Source organism: Cupressus sempervirens, chromosome 11 (assembly GCF_028749045.1).
Source record: "Cupressus sempervirens isolate cs-2001-9-10 chromosome 11, ASM2874904v1, whole genome shotgun sequence".
Classification (NCBI taxonomy): Eukaryota; Viridiplantae; Streptophyta; class Pinopsida; order Cupressales; family Cupressaceae; genus Cupressus; species Cupressus sempervirens.
The window spans coordinates 450,567,592-450,584,110 of NC_143128.1; positions in this window are offsets into that span (position 1 = coordinate 450,567,592).

Here is a 16,519-nt window from a genome sequence, read left to right on the forward strand (position 1 = left end):
TTACTCTTTTAGGTTCAATGGTAATACCTTCTTTAGAAATGATGAATCCTAACAGTTTACCTTCATGGATAGAAAAAACACTCTTCTTTGATTCAAGGAAATACCATATTCCCTGCATCTCTCAAATATCACCTTTAAGTGTTGAATGTGATATGCTGCATTCTTTGAAAAAATAGTAATGTCATCGAGATAAATAAGTACAAACCTATACATTAAATTTAAGAAAGCCTTATCCATTGCTTTCTAAAATGTTGCACTTGCATTTGACAAACCAAATGGCATCTTCTAATAAGTCATAGTTCCCCATTTGGTAGTAAACACTATTTTAAATATGTCTTCTTCCTTAACCAAAATCTAGTTATAACCAAAGAAACCATCCAACAATGAAAACTATTCTAAACCTGAAACAACTTGTAAATTTTGTTCCATTGAAGGCAAATGATTCCTATCCCTTAATGAAGCTCTATTTAAGTCACAAAATCAACACACAATTTGATTTCTCCATTCTTTTTTCTAAATGGAACCAAGTTTGATACCCAAGAAGTATGCTTAATAGGGAATATAATATTGCTCTCAATCAACTTATTCAATTCTTTGATCATAAGAGGCTCTAGCTTTGGATTTATTGGCCTGTATTTTTTTCTAATTGGTTTTGGACTAGGTTCTAGTTCAATGGTATGTTGAGCAATATTAAGATCAAATCCCTTTAGATCTTTAATAATTCCAAGCAATAATATCATGGAATTCATGGCATAAATTAACAAAAGTTTGACACTCTTCAGAAGTACATACCTTTCCAAGTTTCATCATTTTATCCTTTGCAACTTCAATTTCTTCATAGTGATCTTCTTTGATCTGCAAGCTAGGTTTATCATTTTTAAATTGATCATTAGTATTAAAAATAGATTCTAAAGTTACTAAACTTTTAGGCATCTTGTTTGTCCTTAATTGAATGATCTAATCATCATAGTGATCTTGCAATTTTGTTGGTTAGGCTGAGAAAATTTAGCTTCTTCTCTTAAAAAGTTAACAATATGCTGGTCAGATTCAAAAAGTTGCCGACTTTTACCATTATTTGGTACAACATGTGTGACAATAACTTTTACATGATTATTTCCTTTATCTTTACCAATCTCAAACAGTATATCATATTGTGTGCCAATTGCACCAACTTTCTTAGCATGCTTATTTTGATTTCTAGGAATATATTGCAAGTTAAAAACTTCAAAGCCTTCAACTAAATCCCACACAACATGCTTATAACTTTTCAATAGATCATTTTTGGTTGAATGGATGCCTCTAACTTGGTTAACAATCAATTCAGAATCACCAAAAACTTGTAAACAATTTATACCTCACTTTATGGTTCATTTTAATCCATTCACAAGTACTTCATATTCAATGACATTGTTGGTATAGCTGAAAGTAAATTTGAAAGATGCATAATACTTTTCATTTGCTGGTGAAATCAGCATACAACCTCCTCCTGCACCTGTTTTGCGACATGAACGATCCAAAAAAACTTCCAAACAACATTGTCTTGTTGTCTTGAACTTAAATCTGCACTTTTCATGACATTTGACAGAAAATCAATAGTTTCATGAATAACATAATTGCCCAGACTTGGTTCTTCAACTTGTTCTTCCATAATTTAAGCATTTTTCAGTAGCCCATACATCCAATAATACATCAGGAATATTGTCTATCTGTATTTTAGGCTCATGAAACATAGTAATTTCCTCTTGATCAAATAAAATAGATGTTATGTAATTTTCAATATTGACAATGTGATGTTCAATACAATCCTTTGTAATAGGTTAAGATGGAATTGTGATCTTAGTGCCATACCTAGTGCGAAAAAATATATGATACCAATTTGTAGATAAATAACCTCCTATTTTGGTAGTGAAATCTCATCATAAACATATGAAAAAATAGGGAGGCAAGTCAATGGTGTAAATATCCGTAGGGACTAAAAAGCTAGGACAAGAATGCAAGGTAAAATCAAAGTTCCTTATAACTCCAACTCTTTCAATAGTTGTCACATCTAGTTGAACTACCCCTTTCTCAAGTGGCTCATATTTGAGGCTTAGCTAGTCAACAATTTTCTTTGGCATAATTGAGCTAGTAGCACCCAAATCTATCATGCAATTATGAACAAGGTACATGCCTTTTATGACTATAATGTAAAAAAGGTGGTGTCTTGACTTGCTTGGATGGTTGTTGTGACGTATTAGCATTTGCAGCCATTAGAACTCTAGAATTTTGTTGTGCTAAAGCATCATTAGATAAAGTAAGTCACTATAATGCTTCCTATAGCATATCTTTTTGACCTAGAAGTGCTAAAACATCACACATGGAAACAAGAACATGAGTCTTCATCAAATGCTCAATGATATTGAAATTTTGTGTTCTAACCTTGGATTGATGTTTCAGTATAATAAGCTTCTTTTATTATTGTGATGGTTGTAAATTTTCCTTTTGAGCTTGCACTTATTGTCCTTGTTGTCCTTTTGGCACATATTGTGTCTTTTGCACATTTGAAGGTCTTGGTTGAGTATTAGTTGCATTAACCTATTGTTATTTTCTCTTATCAACTTCTTGTTGTGGCTTAACAATAGGTTGTACCTTATCAATCTACTACTAAACATTTGCAGCCTAGGTCTTTGACCTTGGGCCCACTAATATAGGTCTCCAAACTTGGTTTGGATCAAAATTTGTTGCTATAACAACTTCATCTTCATTAAAATTCATTAGAGTAGCATCTAGGTTACCTTGTTTCTACACTTGATCATGATGAACTTCTCCTTGAATAGTAACTTATTGTCCTTTAAGAACATCTCATCTTCTTTCTTCTAGCACATGTGCACAATCAAGCCAAAAATGTCAAGTGTTACAAGTATTGCACCACTCATCATCATGTGCATAGCTGTTTTGAGGAACAACTACCAACTCTTTAGAAGTACTTGGAGTTGCATAATTGTAGGGCTAACTAGCTCTTTAACCATAATTTTTTTGTTGTCCTTGAGCTTGCCTTGGTTGGTTTGATCCTAAAGCTTGGTTTGATTGCCTATTTTCCTAATAGGAAGCTTGATTAAACCTATTGTATTGACCTTGTTTCCTCTTCAAGTTTTTTATTTCATTTGCATAACTTTGCAAAGTTTGCATCATTCTATCACTTTTCTCCATTAAGTCCAAATTCTACTCTTTTAACTCTCTGATAGGAGCTATAGCAGTGTGTTCTTTTGTTGCAACTTGTATGTTAAATGTTGGTAATGCTAACATATGTGGAATAAAAAACCCACAAACTCCTTGTAGATTTTGAAAAAGAAATATATGAAAAGAACATTCCTTCATTTCTTTCTTTCAAATGCATGCTTTATTTGCTTGGGTTGGAGGTTACATTTTTTGGATTTCTTTCTTAGTTGTGAGTGCTGCTATAAAGGATGGGTGTGCTACACAAAATTACATATTCAAAATATCCCTTTCCATTTCATTCATATATGGCATATTTGATAGGATATTTTTATTTTATTTTATTTGAGGCATTCACTTGTAAGCTTTCAAGTGCATCAGACTTAGAGATTGATGCATTATCTTTAGTGCCTAAAAGGGGTTGATTGTGATGACCATCTCTTAGAGATAAAAATTGTATCTAGGGAGAAAGCATCATCTTAAATCGTAGAAATTAGAAGATAAAATGCAAAAAATAATAGTTGTAACTTGGATAAAGGTGAAGTATCCATGCTTCTTTGAGTCTTCTACTGAAGTTGTTGTGCAAGGCCTAGCAAAATACATCAAAAGAATACAAAAAAGATGAATACCCATGGTAAGAAGAAACATAAGCTTCACAGAATCTTTCTCAATGCCTCCAATATAAATTTCTATATGTACTGTAGCACTCAGCCCAACATAACCTTTTCAAATGCTTGCTAAAGTGTCCCTACTGTAAATGATACCATTGGTGACAAGAACAATAGTATTGAACCATGTTGCACTATTTGTACCAATAACTAGTGCTATCCATACCTTTATTTGGTTGTAGCATAACATCTTATTATTGCAATAATGACACTTTTAGATTTTAATGTATCTTTTTAAAAAATAATTAGAATTATGAATGGCTCATGCATTAACATGTCTAAATGCAAAAACCATTGCTCTTATTGCTACTATAGTCCATTGTTTGTTAAGTATTGAAACTTACTTCTAGAATGCTAAAATTTGCCTGCTATTGTACTTTTACTAATATGAACCAGCCATAAAATTTAATTCAATTTGTACAATCCACTTTTCCCTTTTAATTGAAAAATTGATTGTGCACTTGTAGACTTCCAATCCCTCCATGATTCAACTGAAAGGTTTCATTCTTATAATTTATGTATATCCCTTTGACAATCTCCTTGTGTCTTCAATCTTCTACTATGGTTCAACTAGAAGGTCAAATACTTGTAATTTATGTATGCCCCCTCAATAGTTTCTCCATGTCTTTAGTCTTCGCCTCTACATGATTTGACTAGAATGTTTCACGCCTGTAGTTTATTTGTGTACCTTCAATAGTCTCCTTAGTCCTCCAGTCTTGGCCTCTACATGATTTAGTCGAAAGATTTCATGCGTGTAACTTATGCATGATCCTTCAACAACCTCAAACTTCATACTTATATCTGCACATGAAACAAACTTATTAGCATAAAATATGCTTTTCTTTCAGATATTTCTCTTGCCTTTTCATATTTTAATGTTTTTATTTGAATAACCATGTTGTAGGAACACTAAGTAGTGTAGAGATAATTAGAATAGTTTCTATTGCTCAGTTCGTATGAACTGACCCTCCTCTTTTACATTTTGAAGGTCTATTCCCAGATGGAGATGTGGGCTCAAATATTCTTCAACATTCAGATCAATGATCCTTCCATTCAGAAAATGGAGGCTCTTCCCCTTATTTCTCTAGTACTTTTATGTTTATTCATATATTATATTAGGATCTGCCATTACTTGTGTGGTATCTGAATGCATTGTATCAAGTACAGTCTAAAATTTGAACATTTTGTACCTTATCAAAATAGTTCTGAAGTATATTTTAATAAAGTGTACTATTTTGGTACTTGTATGTATTTTGAATAAAAAATGATCAATTTCTCTTGTTTATTGATTTCTATACTTTAGATTCTGCATCAAAATCATTCAACAATATGCATGATCAACAACTTAAAACACGTAACGCAATATATAATCATCAAGCTTAACATAGCAATTTAGGAGGTAGGCTAAATTGGTGAAAATACCAAAGAGGAGACTTAACCAAATGAAGGAGGGATAGAAGAGAGATATATCAAAGAGGGAGAATATGAACACAAAAAGAGACTATTATCTCAGAGGGGGAAAATCTTTTGGATTGTATGGTAACCAAGTGAGATACATGTGATACATTAAGGTATTGCTAAATATCGAGCTGTAGAGATGTTGTCATCAATGCCAAAGAGAGATTATTGGAAACTTACAATTGGAACAATTGTTGGTTTGTTATTGATGTCAAATCTATTGATAAGACATATTGCCACGTAATCTAAATGTCATATCTATTTGATTGATGAAGAGGATTTTAGAAATTGCTAATAATAATAGCACCTAAAAGAAAGGTTGAGTTATGAAAAGGAAGCTAAAATGGACATTTAATTAGATAGACTTTGATAAAGCAAAGTGATTGTTTATGTCAAGAAATTTTAAGCCAAGCTGAGCAATAGAGGAAAAGGCTAAGGAATGTCGAGTGATTCTAGTGTCAACCAAGCCATAATTAGTGCAGAGAAAATCTAGTGTTGACTGAGTGTTAGTATCCATCAAGCAAGATGGTTGATGCCGAGCCATAAGTTTTATAGTAATAGAGTAATTCAATGATGATCGAGTGATAGAATTTAGTGATTGTCGAGTGATAGTATGAGGATTAATTCAAAGAAATCATGAGATCTAGCCAACTCAGTTGATTTCTTGGGAGATGTAAATTGTGTTGAAGATAAGATTAAGGAGTTGGATCATTAAATTCAAGGTGATTATTAGGTAAAGACCTAATAGACGAATTCTAGAGAAGTTTCTCGAGGATGATCAAGAATATGGATAGATACAATGAATCATGGTGAACCTAATTGCAAACCATAAGATCTACGATGATCATGGAAAATGGTAAAGCAAGAATTGCCTATTTAAAGAGGTACATAGCTGAACAAATGCAAGCATGCTGATGCGAGTGTATGCAAAAGATGCATACAGAGAAGGTTGATCAGAAATGCACAAGTGCAAGAGTGAATGGGAAGCTAAAGGAGATTGTTTATGTAGATGTTGATCTTGATAAGTGAATATGAGTAGAAGGTTTAAGTGTTATTGAGAAGAAAAGGTTGATTGCTTGAAGGGTTACCAAGCAAATCAAGAACATAGATGACAATGGAGAACTTATCAGTAAGTCAACACATGAACTGAAAAAATATCTAAACTAACAAAGTGAGTTGTAATCATACAAATAAAAACCTACTATTTTCATTTTAATCACTGTAAATAGTTTGTATTGAAATCCTTTTAACAAGGGTTAACCTAATAGTTATTCTGTGTAAATCCTTTAACTAGGTGACATTCTAAATGGAATGATCAAAGTCCTCTGACAAGGTGACTCCTAATAGGTTGATTAAATCCTTTAACAAAGTCACATTTAACAGTGTGTTTTGTAAACCTTTAACAGGGTTGGCTCCTAACATATTTCACTTCAAAGGAGTGAAAAAGTAGTGACATGCTACTAGTCTTTTTTCCCAAATTGGGTTTCCACATCAAATCCTAGTGTCAAATATATGTTGAATGCTTTATATGTTTTACATTTGATGATGTTTTTAATTAAGAAAAGAAAGTTATGTTTAAGACAAATTTTTTATAGTAGAGATCTAGAAACAACAAGATAAGCAAAATAATGAGTATTTATGTTTAGTTGTTAAAATGGTACTTAAGGACCTTAAGTAACTTATTCACCTCGCCCCCCTCCCTTAGTTATTCTAAACATTTCTAATGAAAATACCCTTACCTATCACTTTGCATGGCAAGTTGTTGTCGAACTTCACCATTAGTCCATTGTAGGCCTCAACCTCATGGAACTTGCTCTTGTCACCATAAATGTGATGCAAGCAACCTCTATATATATCATCGAGTTCTTATGGATACTGGTACTGGTAATCAGGGTTCTCTCTACCCTTTTCTTGTGTGACGATGACAAAAGATACTTCATCCTCATCTTGGTCCTCATTGCTGGTTGACTCTTCATCAATCACACCTTCTTCAGTAATGCAACATCACTTCTTCTCCTTTCCTTTGGAGTTAGACTATATTTTGTTGGTTCCTTTCCAATTGTTGTTTTCTCTCTCATCATTGGTCTATTTCCTAATAGGTTCTTGACATCTAGCAACATAATGTCCTACCTTTTACCAGTTAAAGGATTTGAAAGGAATCTTACCCTTGTGCTTCCCTTTTCCTATGACCATAATGTTTTCCAAATGAGTCTCCAACTCTTCTTGTTCAGATCCTTCAATGTATAGGCTTTCTAGTTCTCTCTCATGTTTGGATGTACTCACCTCTCCCCTTTCTCTTTACACTACAACTATTGTAACATAGGCTTTGAATGTAATTTCAACCTTGGGTGGTTAACTGTTGTCAAAGTTGCTAAAGTCAAAAGTAGTGAACTTGCATATTGTAATCACCTAAAAATGGTCATATAAACTATTAGCCCCCTTCTCAGCATTTTGGCTAATTTAATTTAATCATTTACCTAGACCAAATTGCTAATAATCAATTTATTTGATTATAACCTATAGTTTGACTATGCTATCCTAAGTTCATTATTTGATTAAAAGAACATGTCCCCTTTTAATTAAATAAAAGACCCCATTCTTCTAACCCACTTAAAGTGCACATATAAAGTCCTTTTTCTATTTTACAATTAAAAGAAAAGGCTTGTGAGACTTTTGTCTTATGTAACAAGTCAACTTATATTCTATTGGTTGACTTGTGTGTGTACATGGATCACTCCTCTTTTCAAATTCCACCGTTGATCATCCACCATCTTCATCTTGATCTCTACCGTCCGTACGACTTTAAAAGGGAGAGAGCTTTCCCCCTCAAAGGATCCATCCATATTTTGAGTATTGTTATGCTGCAGGTTTTCTAACAGGTTTCTTTGGAGCTTTGTGGAGAACTTCTATTTCTTGTCTACATTCTCTCATACCATGGCATTTTAGCTTAGATTCATGTTGCATGTTAGTTTAGTTTCTATTTTGCAATAATCTCTCACATAGCTTAATATTTGGATTGTAACACTCTCATACATATTTTAGCATAGCTGCATTTGGAATTCTCATCTTAGCTTAGTTTCCATACTTGCATTGCATTCTTAAGGAACTCCTTGAGACATTTGCATTCTTGCATCTTGTCTTTGGAACCTCCCATTGCATGGTTTATTAGCAAGAAGAGTATCTCTAAGGCTCATCTAAGAGCCTTCTTATTCTTGAAATACTCTCTTGCACTCCGTGGATAGGGATCTCTAAGCCAGCATCCAAGCATTCCAAACTCATGTAATCGTTGGGATAGAAGGGTTTAGAGTGGGACACTTTCGAGTGTACATTTTTGGCGCCCACTGTGGGGCATGAATCAAGTTTCTAGCTCCATTTTCTTTCATTTCTTATCTCTGATTTTTTACAGCAGAATATTGGATCTAATCAAATGCTTTTGTAGAATTATCATTTTGGTTTTAAGGCCAACCCATAAGTAGATTGGTTTGAAGGCCAAAAATCTAGTTGGTTTAAATATTTGACCATATCTTTTAAACCGCTTGGAGTTTGGTTCTAAATTTTTTTTTTCAAGTTTAGTATGTGTCCAACATGTTGCAAACTGATTTTTAGAGTATTTTGACATGATTTGAGGGAGTTATGATTTTTTCTTTATTTTTCATAAAAAGCCATTTTTGATCACAAATCAGCGCATTTTTCAGAAAAAACTTATATTTTCAGAAATTTTTTTTAATTCTAAAAGTCTTACTCTCTTTGTGTTTTGACTTTTGGGGTCGTATTAGGGATCAAAAACTTGATTTGATAAATCTAGCCTGTTTTGGCAAAATGGGTCCCTAGGGCACAAATGAAGAGATTTTTTTTAATTTCTTCCATTTTTGGAAAGCTATCTAATTTTTATTAGGGGTCTCTTCTTTTCATTTCTATTTTTGGATCTAAAATCATAGCAAACAAGTCCAATCTTATTGACTAGGTCAAAATCAAAGAGTAAAAATGAGAGCATTTGTGATTAACTTGCACTTTCTTTGCATGCACTTGGTTGGAAGATAAATTGGATTTTTGAGGAAACTAACCACTTTTTATTGCAGATTTTTATGTTATTTCACACTAAATTTTGGTACTAACAAGTTGTGATTTTAGGTTGCCATCCTTGTGAAAAAATTGAAACATTGCATAAAAAAAATGCATGTCAAAGCTTCAAATGCGCAAGGGCTACTGACATTGTTTGCAAGGCTGCCTAAAGCATAAAAACTCAAAATTTCTTGCTTTTTTGTTTTCATGTGCGGAATTGACTAATTTTCCATTTTTCATAGGCACATAAAACTTGTGATTGGAGTCTTTTGGTAATAGGAGAGTATGCTCTTCACCCTTTTGGTGAATCAGAAATCTTGACTTGCCATTTGGTTTCAAAAGAAAGGGGTAACTAAATCTTCCTGGTGTGTTTGGGAGAAAATGATTGGAATAGGAGAGTATGCTGTTCACCCTTGTGGTGAATCAAAAATCTTGACTTCTGAAAGTTGATCCACTCTTTGTGTAGTTAGAATCCTTTAGAGGGCTTGCTCTCGGACAACCTGAGAGGAACAACCCAAGTGGGGACAAGCAGATTACTCGGCTCTTCCAACCCACTATAAACTCAAGGCTATCAAGGACACAAAACCTTGGTAGATGTAGTGATTGTCTTCGCCTAGTGTGATCGCTTATGGGATTTCGACCATAGAGTGATCACTAGGCAATAATGCTTAAGGTACTCTTATGGTTGCGAGATCGGTTACTCATCGCAATGTGAGGTGTCCCATAATTGGGAGCAAGAGGAACACTATGAACGGAAGCCCTATCTAAACACCCTAAGTTAGTAACTACCTTTTTTAGCCGCTCAACTACTTGGTGCAAGGATTGATCCTAGTGGACTACTGGGATCACCCCACGATTTTACACTCACCATCTGTGTTTCCTTGGTTATGCTTATGGCATTTCCATGACAAAGCCAATATCTCTTATGGGCAACCACTTGGTGTGAGGTGAAGGAGCATCAAGCGTGGGCCAAGTTGTTGAGTAATAAACTATGTCCTTCAAGTAGATATTGTTCGATGTGTTCTCAAATGTGGTATACCTGTGAAAATCTTTTAAACATACACATGACGATAATTCTAGGGATTTCTTTTGAGACCTCACATATGCTTGTATCATGCAAGGTTTCTTTGTCCCTTGCTTGATGGTTTGAAGAATACTCCACGTGTCACTATCTTGCTTGGAAAGAAATTTCTTTTGAACATCAAATTTTCTATGCTATCAATTATTGTCAAACTTTGTCAACCAAGTCAAAATGTCAAGTGCAAACATTTTCTTGTGTTACTTACTAAGGGGGGTTTCATTATTTGGCTATGATTTGTTATGTCTCTAGTGCTTAAACATGCTTAAAGTGGCTCTTTGGTCTTAGTGCTCTTGGTCTTTTTGTCTTCATCATCTATGCATGCTTGCTAGTTATCCTTTTGCTAAAATGGTTACCTTGATTTCTTGACTACACTCTTGGGTTGGGAAAGTTTTTCACTTGTCACCCTGCTTGCTCTATCTATTTGGCTGTTTGGGCATCTTGCCTAGCTATTGACTTGAGTCATTCATGTCATAAGTTTCTTGGACATATTATTTGACAAGTCACTTTAATCTCTCTCTACTATCTTGGCAAGTGAACACTCTACCTCCTATAGTTTCAACATCAAGTTATCTTCTAGGCTCTTTTATGCTTGTCTTTGCATCTAAAACTATGAGATCTAAACCTTGTGCTATCAAACCTTGGCCAAATCTAGATGATCATGATATCCTCCATGTCACTAAAGAGTTTCAAGATCTATATGCACAATACAAAGAGCTAGAAGAGACAAATGATCTTTCTTACCTTCATCTCTCTAAGTGTATGATGGAAATGAAGTCTAAACTTGAGAAAAGGTTAGAGGAGAAGATTGCATCATTACATGAATCTTCCTTAAGGTCTTTACATGCATGTGAGTCACCTTCTTTGAGGTCATCCTCTTCTTCTAGGTCTACATGCTCTACTTCAAGACATCAAATGTCTTCATCTTCTAGATCTAAAGACCTCCTTAGAGAGAAAGAAAGTGATACCTACTTTGAGCCTATGCCAAAATTTCATGATGGACCTATCTTTGACCAAGATAATGATGAAGACATGGATGCATACCATTCACTTGAGAAACAAAAAAAGGACTCTAGACATAATTTTGATAGAACTTTTGCTCCCTTGGAAGATTCTTATGATGACACTTTGAAAACACTTCTTAGCACCAAGCTCATCAGGTTACCTAAGTCTAGCTCATATGGAAACCCACTCTTGGATATCTATTGTGGTTATCATCAACATAATGAGCATAGTACTTTAGATTGAATTGAGCTAAAACATAAAATCCAAGATCTTATTGATAATGGAATTTTTGATACCTCTAATGACTCATGTGATGAGGATACTTTTCTTGAGAAAGATCATATTAATGAACCTATTTCTAGTGATGGTTTCCTTGATACCTCCACTTCTTCCAACACTCGTGCATCTCCCAACACTTCAAATCTTTCCAACTTGCCTCCAACAAACAAAAAACCTAGTGCTTTCCATATGCAATATGCGTACCCTCAAGGGCTACCTCTAAAAGAAACTCAAGCTAACCTTCACTTGGCTGCAAACCTTTTCCATGCTACTAATCCTAAACATCCTCAACCTTCATGCACTACTATGCCTAATCCAAGCACTACTCCATTGACTCTTCATTCTCCCTTATCCTTAGAAGTGGCTCCATGTCAAGAGGACTCTCAAAAAGAAAAAGCTATAAATGTTAAGAAAGATCAAAATCAAGCACCCTTTCATCTCTTTCAAGATTTTTCCCCTCCATATCCTATATCTTGTCCACCTCCTAAGTATGATGAAGATACCACTTCCATTATCTCCCTTGAGCTTACTGAAAATTATGAGAAAAGTTCTCTTCATATACTATCCAAAGCTACTTGTCAAGATCAAAGTGTCCCCTCATGTTCTACTTCTCCATATCCACTTCAAAATTGTTCTCAAGCTTCAAGTGCTCCTATTAAAAATGTTGTTCCTATCAAAGCTACTCATGAATCTATTGATGGCTTTGACTATGTTGCTCAATCTAAAGATGTTGATATCCCTTCCCACTATCTCTTTGCATCTTCTAAATCTATCCTTGGTTCTTATCCATCTAAGCTAAAGCATTCAAACCTTCCATCCATATTGGGGCATTATGTTCCTTCATCTTCTACATTTTCCACTCCTAGCTCATTCCCTAGCTCTCCTATAATACCTCAAGATCAACAAAGACACTCATCCTTGGTGACTTTTCACCCATCTATACATCTAAACCAGTCATATCATCTTTATTCATCCACAAATCCCAAGTCCTTTGGAAGTGAGAATAAGCATATGAATCCATTGAAAAAGAAAGATCACTATGTCCCATCTAATTGACATGTGAATGCTAAGAAGGAGAAAGCACAAAAGAGACTGCAAAGGTCCACTATTAAAAAAGCTAAATCAAAGAAAACATGGGTTCCTAAACCCATTATTGAAGAAATGTGTTTTGAAGTATCCAAAGGAAAATCTAAAGCTATATGGATTCCCAAGTCTCTTTTAAAAGACTTGAATATTGAAAATACTTCAAAGTTGACATTTAAGCTTCCAAAGGCTTCCATTCCATCTTCTTCCAAAAATCTTTCTAAAAATATTGCAAAGCCTTCCACTCCACTTTTTTTCAAATCTCTTCTACCACCTCATACATCTAAACCTCAAGCCACTTCATCCATGATTCCTCCATTGTTCCAATACCCTTCAAGATGTGTGTCAATGTTGATCTTGTCCAATATTTCAGCTACCCTGATGAAATCCTCTAAAGCTTACACTTACTTTCTATACATGAACTCTTATCCTCCATATACTCTTCCTACTACCATTTCTCTTTCATCACCCTATCAACATCTTTGAGCATACCTTTCTATGGTCTTGGCTTATCATGACTTATCTTTTCTATAGGAGCACTATCTACATTCAAACAACTTGAGCTCTTTCTAAAAATTCTAAAAATTCTAAATTAAAAAAAAAAAAAAAAACATGAAAAATAAATGAAAATGTGCCTTGGTGAAAACCACTTCTTGTGGCACCTTGGTAGCAAAAGTAAAGAGAAATAAATCCATCCTATGGTGAAAACTACTTCTTGTGACACCCTGGATAAGTACCATGATGAAAACCTGGCAAACAGGCATCATGCGTAGTTCTTCCACCATCCATCTATCCCCTCTTCTCTCTTTGATCTTGACAATGTTGAGCTATCTTTGCATATTGGCTATCTTATCCATGAGGTTCTCTATTTGTGCTTTCTCATTCCCTCATAGCCTCCATCTTGAGCTTTATTTTTTATTGCTCTATCCCATTGCTATCCTATCTAGTTGACCCCTTGGTCTTGATCATAATAAATGAAACATGGTTCTCATAGGTCTCTTGACATGGCTACTCTTTTGCACTACACACTTCATGCTATCTCACTTGTTGGCTTCATTGCTTATGCTACATGCTATCTTTCTCATTACTTCCATTGCTTATCCAAAATATGCTTCATATGACTATTTCACCTCCTTCCCTAGCTTGGGTACTCTTGAGGAGTCAGTCCTTGAGGATCACTTTCACTTGCTTCACATTCCTTTCTTATGCATCTTTGCTTATCCATCGGCTTGCTTCTCCATCATGTCCTATACCTTGCTAGACATTGGGAGAAAATGATGTGATCTTGCTTGAGAACTAGTGATCTCTAAATTATTCTAAAAAATTCAAAAAATCAGATATGATGCTGAAAAAATCCTAAAAATTAGAAAATGTCCTGAAAAAATGATCATCTTAGTGAAAACCTAGCAATAAGTGCTTTTATGTGTCACCAAAAAAATAAAAAATACAAAAATACAAAAAAATTGAAAAAAAGTCCTGAAAAAAAATTCTGTCAAGTGGTGAAAACCTGGAAACAGGTGCTACTTGAGACCCTTGCACCTATGTCTATTAGTCTTAATCACCTACTTCACTACACATTTCCTAGCTTGGAATTATTTCTTGTCCTTGTCTCGGGGGCATAGCTACTTAGCCTATTGAGGTATTCTTGTGCATTAGGGTTTTTTTGACAACTCACAAAGCAATGTTTCTCAACACTTCCCCCACCTTGACATCAAGTGTTTTTCAACACTTTTCAGATAGTTCACCTACAGTATGATGTTACGATATTTCTCACTATCGGAATCAAGTCTTGAAGAAATGGCCAAGTGACTTACACACATGCACTTTAACACTTAAATGACTGAGCTATGCTGATCTTTATCTACTTTGTGTGTTGTCTATGATGATTTCTTTATGTTTCATCCCTAATAGTCTTTCAAGGATGTCATTGACTAGAAGACTAGGGGCATGGGGCATGTTTTCTTGATTTTTGCTTGTGGGTATACTTTGTTTGTCTATAGTGTTATAAGCATTTATGCTTGACCTATTCAACATTTTGACTTACAAAAGTATCATCCTTGACTGTTTCGCAAGAGCACACTTGGGGTTTATCCTGGCGCTTATGCCTTGATATAGGTGTAATCTTGCTAAATTAAACTTAGGGAATCTAATCGCATAGTTATCTTGACTTACATGTCTCTGATGCTTAGATTGGATTTCCACATCCCTATCTGATATCGATCATATTCAAATCCTCATAGTTATACTACGGATGGTTGTATGATCTCATGATGTCCCTAATAAATGCTCAATGATGAAATTAAGAGTCTAAATGTTATGCACTTCTTGTTGGTAAACCACTTTGCATATTAGCTTGCATTTTAGGTTCATTTTCTAGCTTAGTCTTGCATTCTTGCATATGGGGAGAACTCTCTCTTCATCTTTTCGCAGACATATTAGCTAACTCCTTTCATATATTTCTTTACTTTCTTCTTGTTCATGTCTTTTCACCTTCTTGATCTTTCGCTTCATCTCTTTCCTATCTTATCATCACATTATATAAAGTTTTGACCTCTTAAATAATTTTGACGTCCTGGATTCATTTTCGAGATTGAAATCCAAATTCGAGTTCATCTTGATGGTCAAAATTGTCTTTTAAAATTATACTTTCTTCTAAGCAGTTAGTTGACCTTTTGAGGTCTAATCTCTGAATCATCACTGGGGCATCTTAATTTCTTCATGTCTTCATCATTTCCATACTTCATATCTACTTCAATTCACTGTTTCATGTCTAAAATCACCTTTCTACTCGTTTCAACCTAATTTTTGTGCTATATCCTTCAAGGTCAACTCTAGTCAAATTGGGGCATTTTATCACTTTCTTATAGTCATTCTTGGGCTTTAATCATTTATCTGTCATATTGGACATTGCTATATCTCAATTTTCTCATGTCTAGCTAGTTTCTACATTCTCTTACCTCATTTCAATTTTGATCCCGAGGGAGCAGAAATACTCTATTGCTGATTGTTACAACTATCTATTTCTTAGGAGCATTTGTTTGACCTTATCACTTGCTCTCGATCTATTCGCTTTGCTAGGTGTTAGAATTCTTTTCAGATCCTAACATCATCTTCCTAGTGTTCAGTACTTTTTCTATCAGGCTGTGCATTTAGGACTTGCTATCTATTTCTGCATTTCATTCTTTGGAATCAAACATCTATATCTACCACTGCCTACTTGGCTTCAATTTTCTTTGACATAATGTGTTCCCAGATCAATCACGCATTAGTCAAAGAGGGGCAAATGTAATCCCCTAAAAATGGTCATCTAGACTATTAGCCCCCTTCTCAACATTTTCGTTAATTTAATTTAATCATTTACCTAGACCAAATTGCTAATAATCAATTTATTTGATTATAACCTATAGTTTGAATATGCTATCCTAAGTTCATTATTTGATTAAAAGAACATATCCCCTTTTAATTAAATAAAAAACCCCATTCTTCTAACCCACTTAAAGTGCACACATAAAGTCCTTTTTCTATTTTACAATTAAAATAAAAGGCTTGTGAGGCTTTTGTCTTATGTGGCAAGTCAACTTATATTCTATTGGTTGACTTGTGTGTGCACATGGATCACTCCTCTTTTTGAATTCCACTGTTGATCATCCACCATCTTCATCTTCATCTCTACCATCCGTACGACTTTAAA